Source organism: Lathyrus oleraceus, chromosome 5, assembly GCF_024323335.1.
Source record: "Lathyrus oleraceus cultivar Zhongwan6 chromosome 5, CAAS_Psat_ZW6_1.0, whole genome shotgun sequence".
Taxonomy (NCBI): domain Eukaryota; kingdom Viridiplantae; phylum Streptophyta; class Magnoliopsida; order Fabales; family Fabaceae; genus Lathyrus; species Lathyrus oleraceus.
Genome location: NC_066583.1, coordinates 131,383,479 through 131,394,587, shown reverse-complemented (window position 1 = coordinate 131,394,587; position 11,109 = coordinate 131,383,479). Strand labels below are relative to the sequence as shown.

Below are 11,109 nucleotides of genomic sequence, written 5' to 3'. Positions count from 1 at the left end.
CCACTGTGAAAGTCCAATCATACGAGCATGCATGAACTGAGCTTGTCCTAGACGTAGGTCCACTCAGGGATTGATGTTCTGTGAATCTAAATAATAACTTATTTGAGTTGTGAGAACTCTGATGACACTAAAATTCACCGTATTTTCGACTCCGATTTCGCATGCATTTTAGTTGTTTTATTATCATTTTGTTATGTTATTACTATGTTTCTCTTTGTTTTCAGGTTTTTACTTTAATCGGAGCCCCGATCGAGAAAAGGAGTGAAAAAGAGCTAAAAACCCTAAAATTCAGCATTTTGCACTTGTGGCTCCCACTGTGGCTGGCGCCATAGACCCTGCCATGACGTGTCCTAGCTCAACTTCCCTAAACTGCCACATTCCCCACTACTTCCACTAAGGCGCCACAGATTAGCCTTGTGGTGGGCGCCACAAGAGGAAAAGTTTTCCCTCCCAATTTCAAACTGAAGGGCATCCTTGTCATTTCTATCTTTTTACTTGCTTATAAATAGAAACTCGAATTCATTTGTTTAATCACCCAAACTTAGAGCAGAGGAAGATCCAGAGCAAAAATTAGTTTCACTTAGGCATATATTCAGTATTTTAAAGTGGTAATCGCTTCGCATTGGGGTGTTACCACAATTGTGTAATCGAGTTCTGTGATCGAGTCTGTAATCGAGTTTGGAGCACTTTGGAAGGAACTTAATCCTGCCGCCATTTTCATTTCCGCTTTGCATTTTATTCAACCCTCCGATTAGAGCAGGTTTTTATTACTTTGCCTTTATCTATTTTATTTTCCTGCACTGTCTTTACTTTATTTATTTCTCGCACCCGCTTTACTTTATTTATTTCTCGCACTCGCACTTTACTTTATTTATTTCCCGCACTCGCACTTTACTTTATTTATTTCTCGCACTCGCTTTACTTTCATTTATTTCCCGCACTCGCTTTACTTTTATTTATTTTCCGCACTCGCACTACTTTATTTATTTTCCACACTCGCACTACTTTTATTTAAATTAAATTGCACCTTTACTTTACCATGTCTAACTAAATCTATAAGGTTAGAATGTAAGGATCGTAATTGAACCGATAATCCGTACAATTGTTCGTAGAAACACTTAAGGGCTATTTTAACTTTCAACTTAAGTTTTCCCGCACTTAATTTCCGTTGGGTAAGATCGAAAGTCGTCCAACTTCTATTTAAACTTAATTATTTTTAGCTATTTCAAATACAGCGAAAGCGCTTTGTTTAGTTCATTAGGAGTTTTTAACTTAAGAAGAAAAGTGATTTTAAAACTATTTTCGGACGCGTTTATAAGTTTAGAGTCTGGTTCGTGAGAACCTCTTTTGGTTAAGAAATCCAGGTTAAAATCCTTTTCAACTTAGTCAAGATACTATATTTCTTAAAAATAGGTTTACTACTCTAACGCAATGCACGCCTTTTTATAAGTGACAATAAGAGGGTTTGATTAGGAAGTACAACTCGGTTCTGAATACGCGAAAGCGACAGTTCCTATTAAATTGGTTCTTTTCAAAGTAGGAAACACTGTCCATAAGTAGTTCTATTAGCAAGTACTTGGATTGTTAATTGATTATGTGAATTACATTCGAGCCTGTCTTTATTAATTGAAATTTATTTAATACTTTACTTTTCATTGCACACTCTAAAAACCCCTATTTTGATTACCTAAGATAAACACCATAACAATAGATAACGATAGATTGACACTTGGTCTTTGTGGATTCGACAATCTTTTATATTACTCTGACGCGTTCGTATACTTGCGAAAAGCACACATCAAGTTTTTGGCGCCATTGTCGGGGAACAATTTCGTCAAATTTCATTACCCTGCTGTTATATCATTTAGACTTAGGTTATTTCCCTCCGGTAAATGCGAAGAACTCGCAGCACCAGAAGTTTAGTATACCCTCTAGCGGAACCTGAACGTTACGCTCGCGCACGTTTATTCTTTCATAGAATTAGGAGAGCTATGGACGAAGATCAAAACCAAAGACCTCTTAAGGATTTCGCCCAACCATCCAACGAAGAACCTAGTTCTAATATAGTTAACCCAACCATCCCAGCTAATAATTTCAAACTTAAACCCTCCCTGTTGCAACTAGTGCAACAGAGACAGTTCGCAGGTCTAGCTACCGAGAACCCAAACCAAGATTTACAAATCTTTCTCCAATTAGCAGACACTTTTAAAACCAATGGAGCTTCTCCTGAGGCAATCCGTTTAAGATTATTCCCTTTTTCCCTCAGAGATAAAGCCCTATCATGGTTAGATTCCCTTCCACCCAATTCCATTACGACTTGGGATAACCTTAGAAGAGTATTCCTTGATAGATACTTTCCCCCAAGTAAGACCGCCGTTCTTCGAAACCACATAACTAGATTTACCCAGAACCAAGGAGAATCGTTGTTTGAAGCTTGGGAGAGATATAAAGAGTTGTTAAGAGCATGCCTACATCATGGTTTTGAAAATTGGTTAATCATTCAAACCTTCTATAATGGACTTCACTATAACACTAAGATGACCATCGACGCTGCCGCGGGTGGTGCTCTGATGAACAAACCTTATCCTGAAGCTAGTGCCTTCATTGAAGATATGGCTCAAAACCATCAATCATGGGGAGTCGAACGAGAGACAGTTGAGAAGAAGGAAGCCCAAGGAGGAGTGCATGAACTAAGCTCTATAGACATGATGCAAACTAAAATGGACGCATTAGCCCTTAAAGTCGAGCATATGTGCATAAACCCGAATACTGTAGCCGCAGTTTCGTCGGACTGTGAGATATGTGGAACCAAAGGACACCAATCTGCAGAATGCAGTCTATTAAACGAAACCCACTCTGAGCAAGTGAACTACACCCAAGGGAACCCATACTCGAATACCTATAACCCTAGATAGAGGAATCACCCGAACTTCTCCTATAAAATCAATAACCCTATCCAAAATAATGCACCTCCGAGACAAACAGGTTATCAAGCCCCAAGATCAAATCAACGTATGCAACCTGTGCCACCAAAGCCGAGCCTTGAGAAAATTATGGAAAATTTTATCACCGCTCAAACCCAACAAAATAAAGAGTTCATGAACCAAAACATTCACGTTAACGAACTGATTACCCAGTTAGGAACCAAGGTTGACCAAATAGTTACTCACACCAAGATGCTTGAAACCCAGATCTCTCAGGTATCTTTAAACCAAGCCCCCCAAACCACGCCTGGAAGATAGTTCCCTGGACAACCTCAACAGAATCCGAGAGGGCAAGCCATTGCCATTACCCTACGAAGTGGGAACGCTTATGATGAGCCACAAAACCCAAGATTGAGTGAACCCAAAACTTCTAAGGAATGTACCAAACCCCCGGACGAAGTAAAGGAACCAGAGGAATCTGGAAACCAGGAAGGTCAAGAAAAAGGAGAAAAACCTAAAGATAAAACTTATGTACCACCCCTGCCATATAAACCACCTATACCATATCCGCAAAGACTCAAACAAACCCAGATCAATAACCAGTATAAAAAATTTATTAAAGTTATAGAAAAACTTCACTTATAAATCCCTTTCACAGAAGCCATCACCCAAATACCTTCTTATGCAAAGTTTCTCAAAGACATCCTTACCAACAAACGTAGACTAGACGATCCGAAACCCCTGGAATGCAATTCTATTTCCGAGAACAAATTAGCCAAAAAGGATAAAGATCCTGGAAATTTTTCCATTCCTTGTCTTTTGGGGAGTCATGTCATCGAAAAAGCTTTTCTAGACTTAGGAGCTAGTGTGAGCTTAATTCCTTTAGCAGTTTGTGAGAGGTTAAACTTAGGAGAATTACAACCTACTAAGATGTCACTTCAGTTAGCCGATAGATCTGTTAAGTATCCGATAGGCATTTTAGAAGATGTTCCTGTTAGGATAAGTCAGTTATTTATCCCTACTGATTTCGTTGTCATGGACATCAAAGAGGACAATGATATACCAATCCTTCTAGGTAGACCATTCTTATTAACTGCAGGAGCCATAATAGATGTCAAGAGAGGAAAGTTGACCTTTGAGGTAGGCGATGAGAAAATAGAATTTATACTTTCGAAATTTCTTATGGCACCTGTGATGGGAGACGCGTGTTATGCCTTAGATATCATTGATGAGTGTGTTAGGGAATTAGAACAAGAAGAAATCATAAAAACAATTAAGTTACCATCAACCCCCATAATGGAAGATGATGACTTTAAGAAACCCTACATCGATGATAACATTTACGAATGTTTATCCCTTACCCCAGATCCTATGCCATGCCCTAAGAAACCAACCTTAGAACTTAAGGAACTGCCTAAGAATCTGAGATATGAGTTCCTCGATGAAGAGATGAACCGTCCAGTTATAGTCAGTGCTACCTTGAGCCAAGAGGAAACAAACCAACTTTTAAACGTTTTACGAAGATATCCCTCAGCCTTAGGATATAATATCTCTGACCTGAAAGGTATAAGCCCATCCGTATGCATGCATCGGATTTCGCTCGAAGAAGATTCAAAACCCTCCAGAGAACATCAGAGAAGAATAAACCCTATAATGAGTGATGTTGTTAAAAAAGAAGTTCTTAAGTTACTTGAGGCAGGTATAATTTATCAGATCTCGGATAGTAAGTGGGTGAGCCCTATGCATGTAGTACCTAAAAAGGGAGGCATCACGGTCGTACAAAACGATAAAGGCGAACATGTAGCAAAGCGATTAGAAGGAGGATGACGGATGTGTATAGAGTATAGAAAATTAAATAAAGCAACCAGGAAGGATCATTTCCCTTTACCATTTATAGACCAGATGTTGGAGCGTCTAGCCAAACACTCTTACTTCTGCTATCTAGATGATTACTCTGGATTCTTCCAAATACCTATCCACCCCGAAGATCAAGAAAAAACTACCTTTACATGCCCTTATGGAACTTTTGCCTACAGACGAATGCCATTCGGCCTCTGTAACGCCCCAGCTACTTTCCAATGCTGCATGATGTCAATCTTTGCAGATTACCTAGATGGTATCATGGAAGTGTTTATGGATGATTTCTCGGTTTGTGGATTTGATTTCCACAATTGTCTTGCTAACCTTGAGAAAATCCTGGAGAGATGCGTGGAGGTGAACCTCGTGCTAAACTGGGAAAAGTGTCATTTCATGGTGATCGAAGGAATTGTTTTGGGACATATAGTTTCCGAAAAAGGTATAGAGGTAGATAGAGCTAAAATAGAAGTTATAGAAAACCTAAAACCCCCTAAAACCATCAGAGAAGTCCGAAGCTTTCTTGGACACGCTGGATTCTACCGGCGTTTTATCAAGGACTTCTCCAAAATAACTAAACCTTTAACCGGAATTTTAATGAAAGATGCTGAATTCATTTTTGATGGAAAATGTAATGACGCATTTAACCTTTTAACGCAAGCATTAGTATCAGCACCCATAATGAAACCACCTGATTGGTCAGAACCTTTTAAGGTAATGTGCGATGCTAGTGATTATGCGGTTGGAGCCGTTCTAGGACAAAGGAAAGATAAAAAATTACATGCCATTTATTATGCCAGTAGAACCCTAGACGCTGCACAAGTTAACTATGCAACAACTGAAAAGGAATTACTCACTGTAGTTTTCGATATAGACAAATTTAGATCTTATCTAGTAGGAGCCAAAATTATAGTTTACACTGATCATGCTTCCAGGTTACTCCGATGGATTCTGTTACTACAAGAGTTTGATTTAGATATAAGAGATAAAAAAGGCACTGAAAATGTAGTAGCTGATCACCTTTCTAGGCTAGAACATTTAAAACCAGACTTAGTACCCATAAATGATGATTTCGCCTATGATAGACTGATAACTAGAATAGAAACCATTAAAGAAGATAACCTATGCATTCATGAGCACTTCCAAAATTCCTTAGCAGTAAGTAACGTACCATGGTATGCAGATTTTGTTAATTACCTAGCTGCTGATATCGTACCCCCTGATCTTGACTACCACCGCAAGAAGAAATTCTTCCACGATGTGAGAAACTTTTATTGGGACGAACTTCTCCTTTTCAAAAGGGGTAAAGATGGCATCTTTCGCCCTTGCGTTCCAGAAGAGGAGGTAAGAAGTATAATTGAGCATTGTCATTCTGCACCCTACGGTGGACATGCGAGCACCTCTAAGACATACGCCAAGATTCTTCAAGCTGGCCTATTCTAGCCTACCATGTGGCGTGATGTCTATGCTTGCATTGTCAAATGTGATAGATGCCAACACACTGGAAACATTTCAAGGCGCGACGAAATGCCTCAAAGAAACATTCAGGAAGTAGAACTCTTCGACGTATCAGGTATAGATTTCATGGGACCTTTTCCACCATCCTTAGGAAACAGGTATATCTTAGTAGTTGTAGACTACGTATCTAAGTGGATTGAAGCCATATCTGCACCCCCAAACGATACTAGGGTTGTGATTAAACTGTTTAAGAACTATATATTCCCTAGATTTGGAACACCACGTTTAGTCATTAGCGATGGAGGATCACACTTCATATCGAGAATATTTGATAAACTTTTAAGAAAATACGGAGTTAGGCATATAGTAGCAACACCATATCACCCACAGACTAGTGGCCAAGTAGAAGTATCCAATAGGGAGATAAAACAAATCCTAGAAAAAACAGTTTCAATATCTAGGAGAGACTGGTCTCAGAAGCTTCAAGAAGCATTATGGGTCTATAGAACCGCTTTCAAAACCCCTATAGGAACTACTCCCTACCAACTAGTCTATGGAAAATCCTGTCACTTACCTTTCGAGTTAGAGCATAAGGCCTATTGGGCCATTAAAACTTTGAATTTAGACTACCTGACCGCTGGAGAAAAGCATATCCTGGACATTCACAAACTATAAGAACTTAGGCAATCTGCTTACGAGAATGCAAAAATTTACAAAGAGAGAACAAAAGCCTGGCACGACAAAAGAATAGTAAAGAAAAACTTCAACATAGGCGACCCTGTTCTCCTATTCAACTCTAGGTTACGACTCTTCCCAGGGAAGCTACGCTCAAGATGGACTGGCCCTTTCGAAGTATCCAAGATTCTGAGATCCGGAGCCGTAGAAATCAAAAACGAAACCTGTAGTCCATTCATTGTAAATGGACAAAGACTGAAGCTCTACGAAGGAGGAGATATTCCAGCATACTACTCAAGCGACACTCTGATGGATCCGCCGATTCCTACTACTACAGGTGTATAAATTCTGATCGTCAGGCTAATGACGTTAAACAAGCGTTGTGTGGAAGGCAACCCATGGTTTTTTATTTTACTTTTTTGCATTTATTTTATTTCATTTTATTTTATTTTTATCATATTTTCATCGAGACTAAATATTTGAAATGTTTGTATTTTCAGGACCCCTTTTTCTAACTTTCACAGGATGCAGGACTTCGACGATATGCATGTGGCCTATAGAGATGACGCTCAGAGAGAGCGCTACATAGCTCTTTATCAGCTCCCTATGTCACCCACACGTTATCCAGATCAGCACTGCATGGAAGCACTGAGCATTGAGCCAAGTATCTGATTTCTGAGCCACCAGCTTCATTGGGACGAGTTCGCTGACGACCTGAGTAACACCTACAGGAACTTGACATTGGAGTTCCTCAGTTCATTTGATTATGACCCGTACTCTGGACCGGATGGGTATGCTGCTTTCAGGCTTTTTAGAGTTGAGTACTCTTTCAGCCAAAAAGAGTTTGGTGACCTATTGGGTTTCCAGACCACTCCTAATGCTATCCCCGAGACACCTATGGGATACTTTCTGGGTAAGGAGGTGGAAAAGTTCTGGAGTGATATATCAGGTGGAGGAAGCCAGGATCCTTCTACTCAGTTATCCCAAGCTATACATAACCCTGCTTTTAGATACTTCCAGATGATACTGGCACATTCCTTCCTAGGAAAACCGGATGCCGAGACATTACTGAGTGAAGAGGAGATCTTCCTACTATTTTGTGCATCCCTGTCTCGCCCAGTAGCACGTGGGAACTTTCTGTTATGTGGCCTCAGCGGTGTTTCCAGATCGACCGAAGGAGTCATTCATGTAGGAGGGATCATCACACAGATTGCTATCGCTCTAGGTCTATCTCGCAAGTTGTTACATCTCCGGACCTACTGTGGGTACACTACCATGGATATCGACTTCTGTTTGACTAGAGGGTTGATGAGAAGAGCCTCCTTCCACCCATGTCAGTTCAGATTGCTAGTCGACAGCGAGGCGATTCATTATTTTACACTGCCTAATCCTATGATGACTAGTATATATATATATATATATATATATATATATATATATATATATATATATATATATATATATATATATATATATATATATATATATATATATATATATATATATATATATATATATATATATATATATATATATATATATATATATATATATATATATGTTTTATGTTTGTTTATTTTATTTACATTTTTATTTTAGTTGTTTATTTATTTATTAGTCTAATGTTTAATTTTTATTTTATTTTTATTTTTATAAAATTATGCAAGCCTCATATCACTAGGAAATTACAAGACAAATGCTATCCGGACCCCCCAACCAAAAAGACAAAGAGAAGCCCAAGCCAAAGGACCAAAATCCGGCCCAGCCGAATTTTGCCTTGTGGCGCCCGCCATAGACCCTGTGGCGCCCGCCACAGCGTCTGTATAAGCTCGGGGCAGACTCCTTTTCTTCACCATTTTTACACCTTCAAACCTTCAAAACCCATTTTTTCACCTTGCAAAAACGTCCTTGAACACCACAAAAGCTCCCACCTTTCTCATCCTCACACCATACGAATCATTTTCCCGATTTCCATTTTCATTTTCATCCGTCAAATTTCATAAAAGTCCAACCTTTTTACAAACCCATTTCATCTTCTTCACTACATTGCAAGAGCTACATAATGGAGTTCAATGGATTCATTCTTCAAGGAGGGAAACCAGGTGATAGGCAAAGGAAGAGTATCAAACGGTTGCAAAATCGGGAGATCCTCCCGACAAGGTATGTTGATGAAAATTGTCTCTACACTTTGGGTATCTACCATAGCATATTTTATTTATTAGATAATTTAGGTTTGCATAATATCTTTTCAAAAAAGAACCTACCTATGAGCGATTGACAATCGAATTTTTAAGTTCTTTAATTTATATTGTCAATCCTAAAACTGCTAGCACAATTGGTATTGTCTGATTTAGAATGTTTGCTGTTGAATATGAATTCAGTACTGACGAACTAGCCAGCCTGTTAGGTATACCTCATGGGGACGGTGCTATTTGTGAGGCCCATTTGGATTCGGATTGGTCTGTCGAGGTGTTTTCCTTCTAGCAGAGATTGTCAAACACTTCCATAAATTCTTTTGAAGGAATTCTTGCCTCGACTATCCATAACCCGACCATCAGTGTTTTCAAATATCTGTTGGCATGTACTATTTTTGGCCGGGAGAATCCAAATAAGGTAAATGCTCGAGAGCTTCTATTTTTGCAAGGAAGCCTCACAAATAGAAGAATTAACTCGGTCCCGTTCATGCTCGCTCATATGACTTTAACTTCAAATAAAGCGGGACCGATTGTTTTCGGAGGACTGATTACGTCTCTTGCTCGGGAGCTTAACCTGAACAATGAGATAGCTACCCTAGATCCCTTACCTCCTCGCAAAATAAACCTAAAATTTCTGAGAGACATGAAATTGTGCCGATTAAGGAGAGAAGGAGGCTATGTGCTTATGGTTCATGGTGTAGCTATCCCATCTGTTGTTTTACCATGCACTAGACGTACTAATGTACGAGATGAAAGGAATTAGACCTACGTTTTAGATGCTCCACCTATTTTGGATCCTCTTCCTCCTAATGTTCCTGGTGAGGCGGGACATGACACTGATGAAGAATATGAGCGGAGAGAGAGATCTCCCGTACCTGATGTGTCCCCCCATCATCCTTCACCATCACACACCGTACCATCTTCTTCTTTTGCAGGTACCGCTCCTAGATTTTATATTACAGAAGAGATGTGGCGTGACCACATGGCTAGAGAGCAAAGGCGTGATGACCTACTCTCTACCATCCAACAACAACTGGCGGATAACATGAGCTTCATGCAAGAATCGCAGCGGAGGACAGATAGATCTTATGATACTGTTTTACAGTCCCTGCTTACGATTACAAATACGCAAGCCCGTCAGCAACAATACCACCATCAATATATTGCACTCATCGAAGCCACTAAAGGTTCCATATTGGGTAACCTTCGAGAGGTGAGGACTGCTCAGGATGCCTTACAGGCCAGGATGGATCAACGAGACTGTCGTCGTACCCGATCCTGTCGTTCACCTTAGGATGGCGAAGGCACCAGTGGTCAGCAGTAGGTTGTCAGGTAACTCTTCCCTTATCTTATTTCGAAACATTGGGGACAATTTTCGATTTAAGTGTGGAAGGAGCCTTTATCGCTTTTCTTTGTTATTTTCAGTTAGTTTGTTTATTTTCTTTGCTATTTTTAGATAGTTTGTTTATTTTCATTGCTTTTTGTTTACTTTATTTTATTTTGCTTTTAGCTTAAGTGTCTTAGATAATGCATGAGTCTGACGAGTCACCAAATATAATGTATCTTTAGTACAGTCTAATCTCCCCATTACTTGAGCCCTACCAAAAAAAATTTTGCAAAAAGAAAACAGTGTTATTCTGAAAGTTTTTGGGTTTTAAAGACGGGTTTTGAGTAAGGATGCGGTGACTTGGGAGAACTTTTTGAAACATCAGTATTGTCTTAGCACCATAGACTTTGTAAATATAGGAATCATTCCCGAAACCCTATATACCATGGCCTTAATCATCATTTCAGTATAAGTCCTCAGTAGTTTATCCCAGCAGTCAGCTCCGGCCTACACATCCTCTACGTAGGGGACCGATGAAAATAAGTGAATGATCCAATGAAATAAGTAAAAGAAAGCAAAAAGGAAAATCCGGTATAGGTGACCCTTACAAAGTCATTTAAACCATAAGTTTGTAAAAATTTGCTACAAAAGAAAAAGAAAAAGAAAAACTCACCCA

At 39.3% G+C, this 11,109-nt stretch overlaps 1 non-coding gene across 1 annotated transcript; it reads right to left on the bottom strand.

Moving 5' to 3' along the window:
- Nucleotides 1–2,375: 2,375 nt before the first annotated feature.
- LOC127090204 (small nucleolar RNA R71) lies at nt 2,376–2,482 on the bottom strand. The gene has a single exon (XR_007791732.1). It is a non-coding gene; the product is annotated as a small nucleolar RNA R71 (small nucleolar RNA).
- Nucleotides 2,483–11,109: the final 8,627 nt, after the last annotated feature.